The 22,947-nt window shown below is 41.7% G+C and overlaps 1 long non-coding RNA gene across 1 annotated transcript in view; it reads right to left on the reverse strand.

Moving 5' to 3' along the window:
- Positions 1 to 408: 408 nt before the first annotated feature.
- Positions 409 to 22,947, reverse strand: part of LOC143442225 (uncharacterized) — a 29,326-nt gene continuing 6,787 nt past the window's right edge. Inside the window, exons 2-3 of the long non-coding RNA XR_013110235.1 lie at positions 22,751 to 22,928; positions 409 to 2,599 (exon numbers count right to left, since the gene is read on the reverse strand). This is a non-coding gene — a long non-coding RNA (uncharacterized LOC143442225). The remainder of the gene's footprint in view (positions 2,600 to 22,750; positions 22,929 to 22,947) is intronic.

Raw genomic sequence — 22,947 nt, forward strand, 5'->3', positions numbered from 1 at the left:
TCACTTTATATTCATAATCTATGTTTTTTTTTCTTGTATCTAAATCCTATTAACTCTCCTAGCCCATTTCTGCTTTAGTTTTAAGAACAGTAGCTAATGTTTGTGTAATGTTCTATGATTTTAAAACTATATTCCTAGGTACTTTTGAGCCTAACACCACTGTGAAATAAGCAAGTGCATTTTAATTCTAATTTAACCAAAGGGGAAAACACCCAACTATGTCCTCAGACTAAGTGATTCCTGTTGGGGATCAGACTTATGGGGATCAGAGTGTTTGTTGGTCTTGAACCTGGTTTTCTCATTCCAGGATGTTTCCCACGTTCCACACTATATATCGGGATAGGCATTTCCCATGAGAGTTTTCAATGATCTACTTCAAAGGTCAGCCTGATTCTTTTCCATTTTTTTAATGGCATTGTTGAAATCCATCTTTAGTAATCAGAATTCTCTAGGAAAATGAGAAGGCAGGTAAATTAGGCAGATGAGTAGATATCTATAATAAGGGATTATGTTGAGTGTTTATGAAGGTCGAGGCTTACTCTGTAAGCTGTAGACACAGGAAAACTGATTGTAGTTCAAAACTGAAGACTCATGAGCCAGGAGGCCAAAGGTTTAAGTCCTGACTCCACCCTGAGGGGCTGGGGTGGAAAGATTGATGCCTGAGGGCAGGAGAAGCTGGAAGCCCCAGCTCACAAAGAGAGACCCAATTGGCTCTTCGTGTTGTTCTACATGTCTACCCACATTAGGAGTGGTAGATCTCTTTGAATCAGTATACTGATCTCCATAGAAATCTCTTCTGGAAATATCCTTACAGACACACTAGAAACAAAGCTTCATCAGTTAGCACATACATGATGACACATGAAATTGCCCACAACACTTCTTAAAACCATTACACACATGCCTGAGGCCACATCTTGTTTTTGGTCTTTGCACTCACATCTGTTTTGTCTTGGCTCAGCTCTCACCTATGACCTCCAAGCAAGTTCTTTGACTCTCCAGACAAGATTAAGTGTCCCTATGCATTCTCAGACACTCCTACTCATCCTCCCCACTCCCATCCCCGTATGCTGTCCTTCCGTGGTGCAAGTGTACCTGCCCTTACCTGTAATTCCAACTACTGAACCACACACAGAGTAAGGGCAGTAGATAAGTTATTAAATCCACTGCTGTGAGCCAAGAATTTATCACAAAGCCTGACACAAGCAGACATTTAGCAAATATTTGTTGGAAAGAATAAATAACAACAGGAGAGGGAAGTGTCTCTATGTAAAATCAGGAGAGGTCCCGAAGGAGGTTGTAGGAAGAGTTGTTTTGTATATTCTATGAAGGCATCCTCTACAGGGTGCGAGTAGGGCCAGTCTTGAAAAGGAATGTATTATACCTATGCTGATTCTCAGATGCAGAGCAAGCCTTGTAACCTGCCTCATGAAGGACAGCTTGTTCACTGATGAAATGCTTCTTAATTGTTGACAATTATTGCTCAGGGCTACAGCTGTACATTGGTCCTGTTATTACCATTTGCTTAGGAAAAGCAGAACTGGTTAAAAACAAAAAAGGTAAACCCATTAGCTTCATAAAAAAGAGTAATGGTGCTCGGAGTTACACACATCACAACTTTAGAAATCCTAGCTACAAGGTGAGTGGAAAACGGGATGTATGATTGAAGTGAATGATTTTCTTGAGCCTGGTCAGTCATACGTGTATATGTTCTGAACAGATGAGAACTGCGCAGAGGAAGGTGAGAGCCACATATGTCATACTTGGTTCATAGGTCAACCTGACACAACCTAGAGTTATCTGAGAAAACCACGACTGACAAAATGCTTTCCTAAGATTGACCCTCAGGCAGGGCTGTGGAACATTTTCTTAATTAGTGATTGACGTGGGAGGGACCAGCTCACCGTGGAAGGGACCAGACCTGGCCAGGTGGTCCTACACAGTTTAAAAAAGCAAGTTGACAGAGTCGTGAGGGGTAAGCCAATAAGCAGGGTTCCTCCATGGTCTCCACTTCAGATCCTGCCTTGAGTTCCCGCCCTGACTTCCCTCAGTGAAGGAATGTTACCTGGAACTGTAAGATGAGATAAACCCTTTTTCCCCAAGTTGCTTTTGGTCACGGTGCTTTATCACAACAAGAGAAAAGTGTATTTAATATATTGTCTCAGTGATTAAGGCTGCACTTGAATTTTACAACGTTAATAAAAATCCTACATCTAGAGGTACCTGACTCCCTTTGGCACCCAGGGTATTTGCCTGTGAACACAAACCAGCCAAGCTCAGCGGGCCGTGGTGGCTGGGTAAGAATGAGAAAGGCAAACTGTGGTTTCTCTTTATCATTGCTTTTTTTTTTCTCTCTCTCTTTGCATCTCAAATGAAACAGTGGCCAGAGGGTGTAAATGGCCTGAGTACAAAAGAGTGCTATTGAGTCTTGTGTGTAGAAGTATTGATTTCTTAATATTTCAGCTTTGAAACTCTTCTCTCTGTTAAAGCGAAGTCCAAGTTCTTGCCCGTAGCTTTGCTTCACTTAACTCCATTTCCTTTTCGTTTGGATGAACTCGCAGTTGTGCGGCGGAGAATCCTGTCATCAGCTGCAGAGACACTACAAAAGAAGAGAGAAGCCAAGTTGTTTTCAGTGTGAGGGGAATGATAGCAATTTTGCCAAAACTAAGTTTTGGCTTGATTATAATAGCAAACCTGAAGAGAATTATTAGTCTGCCTCCCCAATCCTTTCCCTACCCTATCTCCCCAACACCCCTCTCCTAGATGCCAAAGTCCTTTTGGAATATGCTTTTGCTTCTACAGACCTGACAAGCGGAGGGCATCCTTCCTTCTTCCAGGGGAGGCTTGACTGAAGTGTGAAGTCATCTGAGGTGTGTAGGAAACTTCTCCTTGAGTTGTTGATCAAGGGTTGTTGATCATGAAGATCCTACCCTTGAAACCATATGGGCTATAGCCATTGTTCTTGGTTGCCCCCAGAACAGTAATAGGTAGTAAGACCCTATTACTAAACATCACACAGAGTGGTCCCAGGGCGTGGGGAAGTCAAGTTAGGCCCGATCAGCAAGCTTCCTCCCTGGTGGCTGGCTCTCACAGTATTGGAAGGTGTTATGTAGTCTGTTGGAAGGAGTGGGCTGGGGGTGGAGATTCTAGCTTTATAATGAATGTGAGACATCAACATACTTGAGTGTACAGATTCCATTAGTGAAAAGAATTCCTGAAACCAGTTGTTTTATTGAAGCCCGTGGTTGATTTGGTCTAAACGGTCTCCTGTTGACAAGGATTTCAAGAACAACTCTCAGTAATGTCCAATTCAGTGCTGTGAAGTTCCTTTGAAAACCCAGCCTTGCAAGTTACTTCCTTTATTAGGAAGAACACTGTCAAAAAGGAGATAGCTGTTGCCAAATGCACTGTCCAGTGTGTTGTCTTTAAATGAGCAGCTCTGGATGGGGAGGTAGCTCAGGAGATAAAGTGCTTTACCTAGCAAGCATGAGGGCAGGAGTTCAGACCTCCAGAGCTCACACAAAAGCTTTATAGGCATAGCTGTAATCCCAGCTCTCTGAAGCCTAAGAAGGGATACCTGGGGTAAGCAGGTTCTGGGAGAGACCCTGCTTTAATATATAAAGCAGAGAGTAATTGAGAAAGTACCCAATATCACCTTTGAACCTCCACAGGCAGGCAGGCAGGCAGGCAGGCAGGCAGGCAGGCAGGCAGGCAGGCAGGCAGGCAGACAGCATGCACACACACACATTCACATGCACCTACACAATACAAATATACATACAAAGCATGTATATATATATATATATATATATATATGTGTGTGTGTGTGTGTGTGTGTGTGTGTGCCATACATATATGTAAATAAAATTTTAAGAATGAGCAGCTTTTAAAAGAAATGATAACTTATTCAATTTCTGTTACTGGGGGGGGTTATAATTTAATCAAATACAGTAAACTGTCGTGAAAAGGTTAATCTATATTACTGAAGATGATGGGCTTTCAATTATGAGGCATTAATATCCATTTACTTTGACAAGTCTATATTCCTAGAACTCAGAAAGCATGGGTTCTTTTATATTTTTCTGGTTTTTATCACAAATGCCATAAAGAGAACTGCTCCACAATCAACTAGGAGCCACCTTGGAACCTAACAGTTTTTCTAGAACAGAATGCAGGACTCTTATGAAAGGCATTGGGTGAGCGTAGATCTGTCTTGAAAGTGGGGCACCACCTTCAGTGGGCACTCAGGATCACTTATCTAAATTGATACTGTAAATAATCAGTATGGGGGTAGGAATTCAAAGGACTCCCCAGGGTGATTATTGGTGTCGGTGCCTTTGTTATCTGTTAGCTTCAGTTTATTGCCACTAATAGTTTGGGCATATTAACAATCAATAGTAATTATATCACATATTTTATCCTACTTCTCAGCTATGGAAGTGTTCTAACCAATATTAACAATGTGCTAACCCAGACAGGAAAGGTGAAGAAATGGAAGTTCAGAAAGATCACTCCACGATCTTTCTGCAGAAGCTCTGCCCCACATAACAATGTCCTTAGTGCACTGTGGCTTTGAGATGTCAAAGCAGGGGCTAAGCCGTGTTTTGAGTAATACCTTTTATCGGGCAAACTGTACTGTATTGACACAGAGGCTTCTCTGCCTACAGAAATCCTTTCCTTGGAGTCAATCCCTCACCGACCTTGAGGTGCGTTTTCTGTATCCCCAAAGCCTATCTGTCAATATTCTCCCATTAGTCCAATAAAAGGAATTGCTTGAAACTTGACTTTACATTTTGTCTGACCAATAAAGGCAAGTAATTAAAAATATTGAGTTGGGAACCAAGATATATTGGGGGTCGAGATGCTCTAGTTGCTGTGTTCTTGAAAAATAATTTACTCACGATTAAAATACAGCTTGGGTTTTGTTTTTTTTTTTCCTCTAAGTTGTCAGTCTAGACTATTCTGAAAACCAGCCCAGGTCTTTGGAGCCAGAAATGCTTTTGTGTGCCATCTTCATGGTCTCCTTCCTGGGCAGAAGGAGGACAGCTGAGATGCTGGCCTAAGGGTCTGATGACTCAAGACCAAACAGCCACAGACTGAACCATAGAGTTGGTGAGCTGGGTGGCCCCTGGGACAGTCTGTAGTTTCTATCTCCCAGTGTCCTTGATGAAACCCTAAGCAGAGCGGCTCAGTGTTCCTACCCACTACACAAAGCTGTTACTCAGAAAGCAGAGGTCTGTGTGTGGCTTCCCAGTGAGGTGAGGCTCGGAGGAAACCCTGTGTCTGTTTGAAGCCTTGTGGCATTGGCCATTCCAGTCTTCAGTCCACATGCACAATGTGTCAGTCTACACTGATGGTGTAAGAAGTGACAGACTACTGCTCTAGAAGGACAGGTCCTCTGGCTCAGGGCTTTCTCTGTCACTGTTTTTTGTTTGTTTGTTTGTTTGTTTGTTTTTGTTTTTTTTTATGTTGCTGCTGAGTGTGAGCACCCAGAGCAGATCCTGGAAGATATGATGAATACGTGTTGTATGAACTAATGAATAATGATAAATAGATATGAATGTTTTGAGGAAAAAGGAGGAAGAACTTGGGGGAAAAATATACACAGTTAACAAGTTCTGGGATTAGACTGTGTGTCCAAGGGACAGCAAGGAGTCTCCTCTGCCCAGTTATTGACAAAGACTTTATCCGTACAATATTTTGTTTTTCAGGGTTTTAAAAAAATTATTATTTATGTTGTCTTTGTCACTGTTCTATTGCTGTGAAGAGACACCATGACCAAGGCAACTCTTATAAAAGAAAGCATGTCATCGGGGTCTGTTTACAATTTCAGAGGTTTTAGTTCATTTTCATCATAGCAGGGAGCATGCCGGGCACACCGTGCTGAGAAGTAGCTGAGCGCTTTATACACTCTGATCGGCAGGCAGCCAGCAGAGAGTGATACTGGGTATGGCATGGGCTTCGGAAGCCTCAAAATCCATCCCCAGTGACACGCTTCTTCCAAGGCTATATATATATATATATATATATATATATATATATATATATATATATATATATCCAACTAGGCCACACCTCCCAATCCTTCTAATTCTTTCAAACAGTTCTGCTCCCTGGTGACCAAGCAATTTAAATAAAAGAACCCAGAAGGCCAATCCCATTCAAACCACCATGTGTATAAACATATGCTTTTTGGTGTGTATGTACTTGGGCACAGGTGCCTGCAGAGAGCAGAAGACTTAGAGTTTCAGGTGGTTGTGAGTGGCCAGACATAGATGCTGAGACCTGAACTGAGAACCTCTGCAAGAGCCAAACATGCTCTTAAAGGATGAGCCATCTCTCCAGTCCCAAAGACTTGGATCAGGAAGGGCTGCTTGTTGCTCATGAAGGATTTTAGGTGATGGTAATATCATTGAATACTTTTAAAAACATGACCTGTATCTGTGCCACCAGCATCAAAGGCTAAACTAAAGCCACCAGCCACCAGGTAGCTTCCCATCCATTGCAAACCCAAGAACAGCATTGACATTCGTGTAGCAGTTAGGATGCAGCCACCGAGAAAGCCTTCACAGTCAGCTGAAGCTAACTCAGCTAATGAATAGGTAAATATATGTCAGGGTAAGAAAACCCACAGATGATTATTGAAGGATTAAATGAAGTGCCTTTTCATTTTATTTATTTTGGGTAGCAGTGGTGCTGGGATTAAACCTATTAAACATATTACACCCACACATGTGAGACAAACTCTTTACCATTGAGCTATATCTCCATCCCTTAAAAAAAATCATTATTGTGAAATAAGATCTTCATTCTCTCCAAGGTACCCAGGCTGGCCCTGTAGCCCATGTAGGTCTTGGACTTTTTAATCTTTCTTCCTAGGCCTCTCGAGTATCTGGTATTATAGGCTGTGCCACCACGCTCAGTTTATTAGTCTTAAAAAAAAATACAACTAAGGTAACATAAATGAGATAATATAGCTTCTTGTATAGCACTTAGCAGAAATTTAGTGTTTCAGTTTGCTTGGGGTTTTTTTGAGACAGACTCTCATGTAGCCCAGGCTGGCCTCAAAGTCACTACATAGCCCTGTCCTTGAGAACCTGATTTTCCAGTTTTCATACCCTGAGTGCTAGGATTACAGATGTGTCCCATCACACCTAGTGTTTGATAAATCGCCAGCTGTTTTCTTCACCAGTGGCCTGGAAGGTAGCTAGTGTTACTGTCATTTTACCGAAGAGAACATAGGACTCAATTTAGATAACATGCTAAAATTACACAGCTCCCTTGATGATACATGCTCTGTGTTCAATCCTGGTCTTTGAGGGAAAGATTCCACAAGATGTAAGTCTTACTTCTTCTAAGTGTTGAAATTACACGAAAAAAAAAAAAAAAAAAAAAAAAAGCCACTTAATCTTCTTTTGATAGGAGTCATCACAGGACAAATACTTGAAAATGTTCAGAAATGTTCAGAAATAGTTCAGAAAGCAAATGAAAATAGTCAAGTCACTGGTTCTGCTAGGTAACATGATGTTGTGGCAAAGAGACTGGACAGATTTCGTTCGAGTCCCAGCTGCCTTACCCAATGAGCAGTGCAACCTTAAGTCTGAGCCTTAGGTTTCTCCTCTACAAAATGGAGACTAAAACCAGTAAACATTTAATAGGCTAAAACTAAGTAATTGGCCTCTTTGTTTATTATGGTGCCTGGCTCATGGTGAATAGCCTATGGCATTCCTACTGTTGGTGATAAAGAACTGACTGGCTTTGCTGGGGCTGGACTGATGGCTCGGCAGTTTAGAAGGCTTGCTGTTCTTACAGAGGACCAGAGTTCAGTTCCTAGTATCAATGTTGGACAACTCACAATTGCCTGGACCTTTAACTTTATGGGATCCAGTGAGAGTATCCTACATATGTGCATAAATACATAAATAAAAAATGAAATAAATTTTACAAACAAATTGGCTTTCCTGTTGGATTTGTTTCTTCAGATCTGGTTCACTCAAAATGGCGTTGCAAAGCCGTGAGGCGAATTGTGAAGAAGGTACTCCATCAAGACAGCATACAGGAGGAACACTTCCACCTCTCCTGACATCCATTATTGCTTTGATTTGTCTAGACCAGAGCAAACCAAACGGCAGTGCACTGAGTTATCTAGAAAAATATCTTCACAAGGTGAACGGCTAAAAACTCTCACATTTCCAGAAAAAAAAAAAGAATATCCACACCTGTGTTAAAGTCTCTACAAGGTTCATGGATTGCTCAAACGTCAATCATGGACGCTCAAACGTCCATGATTGCTCAAAGTTGGAATGTTACATTAAGTCAGATTATCTGGGGCTAGCTTTAGCCCAGGTCATAACTTATTCATTGCCCATCTCCGTACCTAACCTAACTAGCACATGGAACTGTAATGTAAGCATGTGTCAACAAATAGCTTCTACCACCCCAAAGATCAAGAATGCCATCAGATAACATCTGCAACATTCAGCAACGACTTCCGCGCCTCCCACTAGTGTGATTTAACTCACCTTGCCTTGTGACTTTCCTTTTTCTGTAACTAAAAACTTAGTAAAACTATCCCCACGTTGGAACACTGATTTGGAGCAAAGCGCATTTGTGTTTCTGGGCCAAGGTCACTCAGTCTTGTTCCCTTTGAAGTGAGAGCTGTGTTTTTGTGTCAATGAGACTTTATTTTTTTTTTTCTTTCACAGTTTCATACTTGTATAATCAGGTTTTGCCACCCACCCTCATCTACCCTCTCTTCTTAGCGTCTCTTCTTCTCAATGGCCTTCTCTGAATTTGATCCCTTTTTTTTTTTTTTAAACCTATCGTCAGTTCCTCAGTCTGGTGAGGCTTCATGAGGCCTTCCTTGTGTATGATAAAATGCTGACGGAGACAGTCTTTATAGGTTTTGGGTGGGAAACTATAGATTTGGTTGAAAATTCAGTTTATGTTGACTACAAAAGAGAGCAGAGATGAATGTGGTGGTACTGTTCCCTTCTACAGATTAAATGCTTTGTAATGCCATGAGAGAACAGCATTAAAGAGATGTATATGAGTGTGTGTGTGTGTGTGTGTGTGTGTGTTGCTGTTGCTGCTGCTGGTGGTGGTGGTGATGGGCCTAGCATCTCACACCTTCTGGAAGGGGCTGTGCACTGGAATCTCACTTGCTCCAGAAGATATCATGAGAGAAACAGGCCAGTATTCTCTGAATAGTCAGGCACTTTAAGTTCTGCCCTCCAACTAAGCTTAAAAAGTGACACCAGGAAGTGGGATGGAGTATCTGTGTTCCCAGGCCATGCTCTTCTACCAGTAACCAGCAACTTCATCAAAGTTAGCTGAGAAAATTCATTTGGTTCATCGTTTATTTTATAAAAGGTTATTCTGCTGTCTCCTGAGAGGCTCTGCTAGAGCCTGACAAATACAGAAGCAGATGCTTGCAGCCAACCATTGGACTGAGCACAGGGTCCCCAATGGAGGAGCAGAAGAAGGGACTGAAGGAGTTGAAATGGTTTGCAACCCTGTGTGGTGAGCAACAGTGTCAGCCAGCCAGACTCTCCAAAGCTCCCAGGACTGAACCACTAACCAAAGAGTACACATGGAGTGACTGACCCTACAGCTCCAGCCAAGTATGTGGCAGAGGATGGCCTTGTTGGACATCAGTGGGAGGATCGGCTTTTGGGGTTCGATGCCCCAGTGGAGGGGAATGCCAGGGTGGGAAGACAGGAGTGGGTGGGTGGGGGAGCACCCTCATAGAAGCAGGGGGAGGGGGATCAGATAGGGGGTTTCCGGAGGGGAGACCTGGAAAGGGGATAACATTTGAAATGTAAATAAAGAAAATATTCAATAAAAGAAAAGTAGTTAGGACATTCTAAACTATTTATAATTGTTAGTGTTTCTAAACACATGTCATTTTGACAACAATATCTCAAATACTATTATTTTCTTCAATTGCATTTGTTGTTCCTTAGAAAATGTTTCAGAATGTAGAAAAAGGGTAAGAGTACAGACACATATATAGTGACAAAAAATAAAAAATTAGGTCAGCTTTTGAAGAACCGTATTATAGGTCTGGTTTTGAAAAACTGTATTATTTGCCCTCTTAAATAAAATTTTAAACTCAGAAATGAGGAAATCCTTTCTAAAAAAAAAAATTCAACACTAAAAAGTTAGTATTTACTATTTTGCAGTAAACTTAACACACATAATGTAAAGTAACCATTGATGGTGGATTTTAACACAGTTTGCATTTGAGACTTGAAACCCTGCTTGAGACAAATATAGTAGACTCTTCATGGAACAGTATGCCCCACACATCGGTCTTTTGATTTCTCCTTTCCAAAGGTCTGTTTTGAAATTAAGTCTTGGAAAACATATATGCTTCGTTCAAACAGATGCCGGGTTGAAAACGCCGGGGACACAGCCCGAGCAGGAAGATAGAAGAGCTTTTGTATATTGTTGTTGGGGGTTTCAAACAAAACTAAGCATCAAAATATTAGAACACAGTAACAGAGCCCCATTGTCACTAAAACTAATTAGTGTTCTGCTGTTTAATGCAAAAGCCTACATGCTGCCTTGACCTTTCCACACATCTTATCTGAGGTCGCGCCATAAAACAGAGGGAAGCTCGGAGCGCCTCCAGTTAGCCTCCCAGCTCTCTGATTTAAGTAGTTCAATTGATTGGAACAATGCAGGCTGTGTGTAAGACTTACTTAAAGGGGCTGTGTATTAGGCCTTGATTACAAGGAGCCAGTGAATTAAAGTAATGCCATGCCAGGGAGCAGTTTCCAAGGCAGAACGACTGCCATTTCTCTTTAATGTGACACTGCATGGTTTAAAATACACTTAGCTCGAGTGCCTGCCTTTGAAGGTTAGCTTCCGGTAAACCCCACACGACAAGCGTGGATTCTCTGAAGAAGATGAAGGAGGGTGTTCATGGGGTGGCAATGCTGTGCTAAGATACAGTTATTAACAAAGATAACCCAAGACACGTGAGGATCTTTCGTCTGAAAAGTCCCCAGACACCTCTAGGCAGGAGCCTCCCTGCCAGGCAGAGGTGGTGGGGCGGCATAGCAAGTGCTTGTTTCCTTCTGTGCTTTTTGTGGTGCAGACTCGGGTGTTTTCAGAGACTCATCAAAGGGGAGGAAAAGATGCTGAATCTTCTGAGGCTCAAGTCCTCTGCAGTGAGTCCCACTGGTCCAGTGTGTGTGTGTGCACAGAGCCAGGTTCTGGGAGGATCTGAGCTTGTGTTCTGGTTCTGCTAGTTAAATAGCATCAGCTCTCTGGAATGTCCTCTAACCTCTCAAAACCCTTTGTGGCTCCACTTGTAACGTGCTGAAAAACTGGTGGTTTGCTGTTATATACATATGTATATGGGACATGTCTATGTCTATGTACAACCATGCTTTTGAAGTCCAGAAGAGGACACTGGATCTTCAGAGTTGGACTTGCAGGTGGTTATGAGCAACCTGATGCTGGTGCCAGGAACTGAACTTGGGTCTTCCCTCAACTACTGAGCCATCTCTCCAGTGGCCTCATTTCTTTATGTCATGAACCTTTTCTTATATGTGTGTGCTGGAGTTGACGTCTGGGAGTTGGGCACAGCATGCAATCCATCACTGCCGTGTACCACAGCCTTCCCTGCAAATACTCTGTGCATCCCATTGATTCAATAATTCCCACAGACATATCAATTCTGATCTATTTTTGGGTGTGTGTGGGGGTGTCTTTTGCTTTCTTTAGCTAGGCTATACATTTTCTGAGGAAACACATTTCCCTCCAAACTTACATAGCATTTACATAATGTAAATGTGTTTTAAAAAGGTGCCTGGGCTACCAAGGGAACACAACAGAGACTGGATCAAGAGTCTGAAGGCCTGACTCAATGTTTCTTTACTGGGGAGAGAAAATGTGAGTGTGAGGGGGAGACCAGCACTTGGTCCCTTGGCCTTAAGATTCTTCTGTAGTTAGGAAAAGGATGTGACCCATTCCATGCTTGTCATCTGATGCTGGTTCCTGGAGTAAATAAGGTCTAAAATGTGAATGAATTTTCAAAATCATGGCTGCTGCACACATGCTAAGTGTTGTTATGATAGTAGGTACTATATCAGACAGAACAGTCAGGCAGAGAAGTTTTCCAGCAGGCAGTGGGCTAGGTTAGATTATGGGGAGCTGAGCAGGGTCCCCCAGACAGCCTCCTACCAACAATGCAAAATGTTAATTTAACACTTCCCTAAGATTTCCCTAATTTGAACTAAGCCAGCCAGCCAGCCAGTGGAGACAAGCCAAAACAGAAGTTGGTATCTGCAAATCTGAAGATGTAGTAACCGGAAATCAAACATGTCTTTAAGTTAAAGATAGGACACTGCCCCCATAGCTGGTCTCTTCTTGTTGTCTGGAGAGTTATAACAATCCTCTCCTGGCAGTTAGTTTTAAGATCATTAAATGATCCTCATTTGCAATATATTTGCAGAAGATTACAGCCATCTAAATTGACCCTGAAGGAAGACTTATTTCATTAATGGGCTGTCCTGTGCTAATGCATAAAGCTAGAAAAATATATCTATTAAATTCTTAATGTGTAAATGATGTTTCTGGCTTTCTTCTTAATTACAAAGCAAAATGAGCCTGAAGTGCACTATGTCTAGGAAAAAATGATCAATGGGATCCATCTTTCAGGGATGGAACGTTCTCAGACCATCCCCAAGTTCTAGCTGGAGACTCCTCTCCGGCAGCAGGTCCTGGAATTCCTTCTTCCACTAGCTCTATAGCAATGTATGCAGTTTGGCAAGCTGGCAAACACTTTTTCCTGGTTCCAGTGAACACAGTAGGATAATCTGAGTTCTTAGAGACGTTGCCCCTCCCTTTCCTCAGTAGGCCCAGTTCCTGTTAATGTTTCTTTCATTACTCTGGACTTTCTGTATGAATGATGCTGTTCTGTTGCTAGCTTAGCATGCCCAAGCCAAGTATGAATGCAGTTGAAGAACATGTGTTTCCAGTGTAGGCACAGAATAATACACATATACACATATGCATACACATATACATACATACGTACATACATACATAATGTTATATGTGCTGATAACTCAGGGGTGTTGGCTGCTTCCACCTGTCCCCTAAGAAGTTGCATGTAATAGCAGGCCAAGTTTGCGTGGAAGTTTAATGGAGAGCTGTTCAGAAATAGTGATTGTGCTCTTGTTTCCCAGGAGTGTTCACTGTTAAGAACAGTAAGTCTCTAGACGGAACACACACACACACACACACACACACACACACACACACACACACACACGACCTGTTCTTCTTAAATTGGTGTTTTTCTTTTGAGAACTCCAGATGAGATTAGAAAGAGTAAGGTCATAGCTGCCTATGCTGTTAGGGCAGTAGCAAATTAATGTGCAACTTAGGATGCCTTGATTCTTAATTTTGTCTTATATTTAGCTTAAAAGTTTTAAATCTGTTATCTATCTGTCATCTATCATCTATCTATCACCTATCATCTATCTATCATCTATCTATATCTATCATCTATCTACTTATCAATCATCTATCTATCTATCTATCTATCTACCTATCTATATTATCTATCTATCTATCATCTCTCTATCTACCTCTGTCATCCATGGGAACACACATGTGCTACAGCACATTTGTGAGGTCAGATGACAACTTTCTAGAGTCGGTTCTCTTCTTCTACCACATGGGTTCAGGGGAGTCAAACTCAGGCCATCACGCTTAACAGCAAGCACTGTTAGCTACTTAGCCATATTATTGGCCCATTTTTTACTTTTTTAAGATTCTAAATTTCATACAGATTTTCCTCTTATTCCAATCCCCATTTTAATGTTTGTGTAGTACACAAAAACTATTTATAAACATACAAAAAACCAACAAATGAATCACATGAGTAGAATTATGAATATGTATAAATCTTTAATCCTAAAAGGAAAATATGGAAGAAATTTGTGAAAAAAATGTATTTTGCTCAATGTAAGTATGTATGACTTTGGCCCTTGCAAGTTCTGGCCTATGTGGGTTATAGTTGGTGTGAGTTATAGGCACTGTGAAGCATCCCAGCTGTGCAGCCTTCAGAGCAGAGAAAAGGCAGGAAAAGGCAATATCTTCCTCGAAAGTTTTTTTGTCTGTATTTTTGCACTTTGTTTTTAACATTAAAATGTTGTATGTTTCAAAAGTTGAGGAGGAAAAGCTATAAATGAGCACATTCTGTGATTTGCAATAGAAATACCCCAAGACGAACCCTGGCCAGTAGATACCCTGGATTCTCTGTTATGCATTTAGCATAGTGCTAGAGAAAGGAATCCATTGGAACAAAGAAAAAAATTATCTTGTGAACATTTTAGAAAAATGAAAAGCTTTGCGTTTCTCAGGATGAGAAGTGCCACGATCAGGAGAGAGCTCACATACCAGCACTTGCTGCATACTCTACAGATGGGTCTTGGAAGCTGTGCAGTGGGAGGAGTTTTATGCTAAAGTGTCTACCCTATCAGATCCTTCTGATCCTGTACAAGAGGGCAAGCAGAGAATGAAACTGATGAAGGCCCAGACACATCTGACCTACTGCCACACCTGGGACCAGAGCATCAGGAAACAGGGCTGCAGAGGCCGGAGATCTGAGCAGGGTGCTGGGCCCCTCACTGACACAGCCATAGAGCAACAGTGGCTTAAAATCTAATCATATTTACAAATTGTAATAATTAGAAATGGTCTTAGTTGCCTTTCTATTGTGCTACCTCACCATGATCAAAACAACTTGAGGAGGAAAGGGATTATCTCATCTTACATTTCCAGGTCACAATTCATCGAGAGAGAAGTCAGGGCAGGAACTCAAGGCAGAAACATGAAAGCAGGGCCCATGGAGGAGCACGACTTACTGATTTGCTCTTTGTGGCTTGCTTAGCAGCTTTCCCATACAACCCAGGACTACCTGCCTAGGGATGGCATCGTCCACAATGGGTTGGGCCCTACCCCATCAAGCATTAACAGGTCAACACCTAGCAGACTCTTACAGGCCACTCTTACAAAGCGTTATATCAGTTGAGAGTGCTTCCTCTCAAATAATGGTAGCGTGTATCAAACTGACAAAAAACCTAACCAACACAAAAATAACTCAGCAGATTTGCTCATTGTCTTAGTTAGGGTTTCTACAGCTGTGACGTGACGCCATGACCATGGCAACTCTTAGTAAGGGAAACATTTAATAGCGGCTGGCTTATAGATCAGAGATTTAGCTCGTAATTGTCATGACAGGAAACATGGTGTCATCTAGGCAGACACAGTGCTGAGGAGGAGCTGAAAGTTCTACATCTTGATGCAGGAAGCAGGAAGAGACAGTAACTCACACTGGGCCTAGCCTGAGCATCGGAAACCTCAGAGTCCACCCTCAACCCTCCCTGCCACCACACACTTCCTCCAATAAGGCCGCACCACACCAACAAGGTCACACTTCCTAACAGTGCCACTCTCTATGGGTCTATGGGGGCCATTTTTATTCAAAGTACCACACTCATAGACACAGACTTAGCATATATTCTGCTCTCTTAGGTTTTCCCCCTGTTTATTTTAGCCCACCATTCAAAGTTCAGTGCATCATGACAGGGCGGTCATTAGAAGCACGAAGCTGATGGTCATTGTAGAACTCATAATCAGGAGACAGAGTGATGTGTGAGGGAGGAGCCACTGCTCAGGTCCCTCTCTTTCAGGAAATGGCCTTACCACAGTAAGACCATCTTTCCACATTAGTTAATTTAATCAAGATAATTCCTGGGGAGGAGATGGTTCAGTGGTTAAGAGCACTGACTGTTCTTTCGAAGAGCCTGAGTTCAATTCCCAGCTACCACATGGCAGCTCACAACCATCTGTAATGGGATCTGATGCCCTCTTCTGGTGTGTCTGAAGTACACTGACACCAGTGTACTTTATGTACAAAGATACATAAAGTAAATAAGTAAATCTTTTAGAAAAAGGCAACCCCAACAGGCAGGCCCAGAAGACATCACCCAGGGGACTCTTGAGTTTGTAGAGGTGACAATGATAAGTCATGACCAACATAAAGCAGGCCTTTGCCCGTTTAACTGCTACTTCTAGAAAAGTCTTTGCTTATTGCTCAGGCTTGGAGAGTTTTGAAAAAGTGAATGAATTCCCTAATATGGTTAAGGCAGAGGCCTGTAACCATGGGCATTGTTGCCCTCAGGGGACACAAAAAGAGGGGAGGCATTTGACATCTGTTTAGTAGAGATCTGGGATTTCTGCTTAGCATCCTAGACTGCACAGGACAGCTCCCACAGCAAGAAGTGTTTTAAATTGTCAGCAATGCTGGAAGTGAGGATTCCACACCCCCGAACACACACACACACCAATAAATGCAATACATTAGATCTACTTATCAACATATATATGTTATATGCTAAAATGGTATGTTGTCACAGTAGGTATTAACTAATTTTTGCTTAAGTATGTCAAATGTATGGCCCTGATCAGTGATTAGCCTTCTCCAAGCAGGAATTTAGAGTCCTAAGTCTTCTCTATCCTGTTGCTCTTCAATATGGCCACACTTAGCTGCAAGAGATGCTGGAATTTTTTTACTGAGCTGTGTACCCAAGAGGGAGAAGATGTGCTTGGAAGAACTGGAAGCTATTCTCTGCCATACTCTGTGTTTTTCTCCACCAAATAGTAATTTCTTTCCCAATGAATTCTGTCACCTTTCAAGCTACTAAAAACTCGTTTGTTTTTTTAAAAATGTCTTTTCTAATTGTTTCCTAATTGCTCTGGTTACCAACATATGCATAATAGCATATCACAACCTTTAAAGTAATTTTCATATTCATTATTTTTTTCATTCTCATTAAGTGACAAGAAAATAATATTTATTGAGCAATGTATATACTATCTTTTCAATTTCTTATAAAAATCCTATTATAAATAATCTTGATTTTTCATAAAAGAAATGAATCTTTGAAATGATCATGTACACTAATTACCTTTTTTTTTTTTTTTGGTGTTATAAAATTCCATGACCAAAAAACAACTTATAGAAGAAAGAGTTTATCTTGGTTTATGATAACAGCAGGCATGACTGCAGGTCAGGAAGCTGAGAGCTCACTTCTTAAAGCACAAACATGAAGCCAAAAAAGCAAACTAAATATGGAGTGAGACTACAAACACTCAGTGATATGCTTCCTTCACTGGGACCACACCTTCTAAACCGCCCCAAACAGAGACATCAGCTGGGGACCAAAGGTTCAAATACACCTTTGGGACACAAACCATCATACCATGGCTTGCATCTGAACTGTATCCCAATTGCTCACGATGCTTAGGGGATTGTTCCCAGCTTGGCACTTTAGGGAAGTCATGGAATCTGTAAGAAAAGGGGCCTCTGGCCAGGGAGATGGATCAGTCAGTAAAGTGCTTGCTATGTAAGAATGAAGACTTGAGTTGAGGTTCCCAGGATTCATGTAACAGACAACTGGGTGTGGAAGCAAGTGGCTGTAATTTCAGAGTCTCAGGGGAGGAGACAGAAAATCTCTGGGATTTGTTGCCACCCAGTTTACCTGAACCCATCAACTCCTTAGCTCTTGATTCTGAGAGAGAATTTGTCTTAAAAAAAAAAATAAGGTGGAAAACTTTGAGTAAGACACCCAATGTTGACCTGTGGTTTCTACACATACATGTCCACCTACAAGCATATATGTGCCCTCAGGGACACACACACAAAGATATGGAGCCTAGGAGGAAGTCTTTTAGGCCAATGAAGGCATTCCAAGAAAGACATTATGAGACCCTAAGTTCTTTGTTCTTTTTTGGTTCTTGACCTTTGTGTGAGCATTTTCCCTTGACCACATGATCCTGCCACATGTTTATTGTCACAGGATTGAAGGTAATGTATCTGCACCACCATAGCCTGGAGCTTGTAGGCTTAGATTTTTCAAAGCTTACTTTATTTAGGGTTCTTTAGTGCTTCAACCTCCCTCCTAGCCCACTGACCAAAGGTAGGGGAGAAAGAAGGTGAATAGGATAAGAGGTTTGTGAATCTCTTTAGAAGTAGTTCTTTAGTGCAATTCCATTCTTTGTTGTCACGATATCAGCAGTCCAGTCCAATAGCAAACACCAAACACTAATCAGTAGCAACAGCTTGATCCAGCAGAAACTTTGAGGATCCATCGAATCTGTAAGAGTCAGTGGAAGTGGCAAAAGGCAGCTGGAACACCCTGAGAAGTTCTTTGGCACATTTCTCTCTCAGATGTCATGGCAAGCAAAGATCTGCAAAGATCAGCCAAGAAGTGAAGTGTTGCAAGGTGTAGCAATGCAAGAGAATCATCTCGCTGTCTGTGGAGTTCTACTTATATTTTTTCCAAACAGTCATGGACCCTCTCAAATGTCTGCTCCAGGAAAGCATCCTCTCAGAAGACAGTTCCCAGAAAAACATCACGTGACACAACTGAGTTCCCAAAGAAACCAGAAATTTCCACTTCAGGAGCTTCCAACATTCAGAGCCAAAATGAACCTTTTCTCTTCCTAAGTGTCTCAGACTTGTAGTAATGTGTCTAACACTGCTTCAGAAGCTTGGTAGATGTGATTAAGCCTGTGCTATTTCCTCTTCCTGTGATTGGTGCTCAGATACAATCATTCTCCATTTGAAACTGAGGAACTGCATCTCAGATGCTTTTGCAGTTACATGCTTACAAAATGCCAAAGCCAAGACCAGAATGGCATTCTTCCATGCTTGGCGCTTCATTCAGTATAACCTCAGGGTGGACAATCCATCAATAATTGTGACTTAAGCTTGCACACACAGTATAGTGTAGATATGAGAGAGACAGTATTTTTCTACCAAAGGTTAGTCAGCCTGACAAGGGTCCATTTTTTCCCAAACTTTCCCTTTGTTCAAACTAGCCAATCATGTCAGATTGTGATGTCGAGCTCACTAAAAAGATGAGAAGTAGTCACCACCTACTTCATCAATAAAAGACGGAGGCTATTTTGGCAGGGTGTGCTTCTTGTTAGCCCAGTTTAGGCTCTGATGTGCCCTTTTGAAAAAGCAAATTGCCTTATCAAATTATTTTTATTCATGTGTTCCTTTGTGCAACACAATGATTATTTTTTTCCAACAAATATCAGATAAACTTAAGTCCAAAATTCCATTTTAATGCTTATTAAATGGATGGCTAAATAACCTTACTCCAGGTCAGCCTTGGTTTCTCCATTTGTAAAATGAGGACAAAATATTTTTCTTTCAGAATGTTTGAGAAGAAGTGATACATATGTTTGTATAAGGTAATCTGCCTTCTATGTGCTTGGTATATATAAGCACAATATACAATTTTTTAAAAAAATTCCTGTTTAACTGTACTGGACACTGGCGTGGGATTGGGGTTTCAGCTATGTGCATCTCCCCCTCCCCTCCCGTTTTTCATAAAGGCATGCCCTCCATTTTGTTTTGTGTGTTGCATTCCATTGTTGTGTTTAGGATCAATGTAAACCAGCCTTTCTTGTCCCCCTTAACCAGAGGATAGATCTACATCAGGGTAATCAGCCTTTCTCTACTAGGACTCTTGACTCTTGGCCAGGATACTGTAAAATCATATGAAGGGTTGATGCATATTTATTTGGGGTTCAGGCCATAGGTCCTTGGGGTCGATCTTTCTTTTCCAAAACTGCTTTGGCAGCTATCAGGGAGATTATCTACAATACTGAATCTTTCCAGAATATTCTTTCCCTGTTTACATTAACAGAGTTAATTTTTTACTCTTTTTTTTTATAATCAAAGAACCCAATAAACTTACTAAATTGGAAATGTCTAGTTTCTTTGGAAAGTCAGTTATGTCAAATGATGGTTTGCTGGGGCACACAGGTGAAAGGCTGTCTTGCTAAAGCAAACACGTGAAAGACTTTTTTTGAAGCAGACACAGGTGAAAGGATGTTTGGATACAGTAAACATGAGAAAGGATGCTTGACGGAGTATAAATATGACCCCATAGACAGTGAGAGACAAGCACTGAGCTTTGGTTTGGTTTGCTCTGTCTTGCTATTCTTTGCAAAAGACATACATGTTCTCCTTATATAGTGTTGTTGAGCTCAACTTGTGCTAACACTGCCATTGAAAGAAACTCACCCGAAAAACTACGGCTCACGAGGCTTGCTGCATCTGTGGCCTTGCCTTAGGCCAGTTGGCAAGTCTGGTAGTTTCTTCAGGATTAAATTACAGCTGCCTGGTTTCTGCTTGCTGAAAGAGCTGGACTGTAGCTGCTGGTTCCTGTGTGGTGTCTGCCTATCTAGAGAACTGGTCTGCAGTTGCTAAGTCTTATTTGGTGTTTGCTCTGACACTGAACTGCAGACAAAGAAGCTCAAGCTCACCTCCAAAGAACTATGAGCAGGTCCACATGCCTCATATCCTAATAACTTTTCTCTTTCACTACCTCTGTTGGGTAGTGGACTAGAGGAGAGATTGAACCCTTATTAAAAGTAGGTTGCAAAAAATAATTTATGCCTATAACTTACTCATCATATATGGTGACCAATTTCTTAACATTCTTAGCAACAGTGTCAAAAGGCACTAATTACAAAAGCTGGAAAAAGGTAAGATATGCAGCTATAGTTTATTTATTTTTTCTCATATAACAGCTACAATTTTATTAATACAATAGCTATATTTTGAAGGCTGTGCAGTTGGTATGATTGGACATTTTAAAGCCATAATCTTGCAGAAAATAATATATGGATCTTTGATGATCATTCATTGGTATTTACCCACGTGTAACTTTCTAGGGCCTGTGCTTATTGACCAGTGCAAAGAAACTTAGACATCGTCCTTGACCTTACCAGATTTTTACCCAAAGTGGCTCAGAAGGAAAAGTTGCAGATTTCCCATACTTAGGAGCAATCAAATTTCCCAGGACCTGAACTTGTGAGTACTGGGATCGTAGGTAACCTTAGTATCTCCAAATTAGTGTCCTGTTGATCTTGTGCTGCCATTTGAGAGATAGTGAGTGCTTTTGCTCAAGGTTGAGGCCCACCCAACAGTTCCAGCACTCTGGCTTGTTTGGGAGGCCCAGCAGTTGGCACGGGACCCAGGAAGAGACTTTATAGTCAAACTCCCATAAGAGGACACAAACAAATATACAAACCCCAAGGTACTGATGAACCTAGCAGACCCTGTAAGTCAGACAGCAGTTGGAGAAGGGAGATGACTTGCCTCCCATGAGGTGAGTGTAATTGCTTCTTGGAACAGGCAGGGAGGAACTGGGATCCAGAGGCACAGCTGAGCTGAGAGCAGGGGTGGGGGATAGGGGGTGGGGGGTGAGGGGTTGGGATGGGAAAGAGCAGATGCAGATATATACTAAGGGCCAGGTGGCCTGTTCACCTCTGGGTGCTTGGGAAGCAGAGAAAGGAGAAGGAGAAGGGGCCATGGTCCCAATTAGCCCCTCAATGACCTAACTTCCATTTATGAAGATTCACCCTCTGAAAAGTTCCACTATTCCCAAGAATGAAGACAAAACCTTCAATGTAAGGACCACTGAGGAGATTCCACAGCCAGGAGCCCACAGGGACAGCTGGTTGTTAACTTCATGTGCATTTGCTGGTGCACACATGACTTAAGTCACAATTTGATAATGCACTAATGGCTTCAAGCAAAACTTAACCACTGTTTCATTCAAAGGATTAGTGTTTTCTTTTTTCTACAGTCAACCTTTTCAAAATTCAAAATGGCAGAAGAGTGGCTGCTCAGTGCCTTTTCTATGTCGTTCCCAAAGATTCCCCTGTTACATAGGGCCGACTGGGCTCTGCTTCAGCTTATTCTGAACCAGGGGAAGCTGCTCTCTTAAAATAGATGTAAAGGTCTTCCAGACCTGTACACAGTGGCTTTGGAAAAATCTGGTGAAACCTTTACCACATCCTCATTTTAGAAGAGAAGAGGGAAAAAAAATCCAAAATGTAATTTTCAGTCTTTTGTGTTCCCTCCCTTCCCCTGGAAATATTGTATTGGCATTCAGCTTAAAAATGCATTCCTATCTTAATAATGGATTAACAGCACCATAGATCATCCCCACCTCCACTCACCCACTTCAGATATATGGAATATCCGTTATCTAAGAAAATGTTTATTTGTTTTATTCTGTTGCCTAATATGCCTGTTATATTATTTTAAGTTCTGACTCTCTCTCTCTCTCTCTCTCTCTCTCTCTCTCTCTCTCTCTCTCTCTCTCTCTCTCTGTGTGTGTGTGTGTGTGTGTGTGTGTGTGTGTGTAGAGTATATTTCACATGGAAATTGGGAGAAATCTATTCTTCTTTCCATGGCCCAGATAGTCTGGTTCGTCAAACTGACTGGAGAAGCATAAATGTTGCAAGAACATCTTCAGGGTGGTTTATGCCCTTGACAGGTCAATCAGAGGGTAGCTGAAACCGAAGAAGTCATATGCCACAGTGCCAGCGGAAATGAAAATTATACCACTCACACTAACGAGTGCATCTCCAAAGGGACTATTTAGCGGCATTAGAAGTCTCTGAGCAGATGCCTCTGAACTTAAAACACACTTAATTCCCGAGGATTGCCTTGTAATTAATTTACCCAGATAGACTCAGGGAGGAGAGCACAGACAGCATCGTGTTGCTCAGCGGTTTGGAAACTTGAGGGAGCACTAAGATAAATAATTTGATTTAAAAAAAATCTAAATACATTTCTTCTATAACAGAAAACCAGTACACAAAAGGAAAATTACTAATTTTATAGTCTCACCTCCTTTTGGCGAGGGGCGGGGGGCAGAATCTAGCTACAATGACAGAAAGCGTTGCATGTAGCCGACATCAAAAGAATATCAGTCATGTTTGGATGCCGCTTCTGTCCCTTCTAACTTGCTGGTCTGTAAACATCACTCTGAACGTGGGAAGCTCTCCTCACTGTGCTGGTTCCACACCTGTGGTATAGAGCAACAA

This window comes from Arvicanthis niloticus, chromosome 5 (assembly GCF_011762505.2).
Source record: "Arvicanthis niloticus isolate mArvNil1 chromosome 5, mArvNil1.pat.X, whole genome shotgun sequence".
Lineage (NCBI taxonomy): Eukaryota > Metazoa > Chordata > Mammalia > Rodentia > Muridae > Arvicanthis > Arvicanthis niloticus.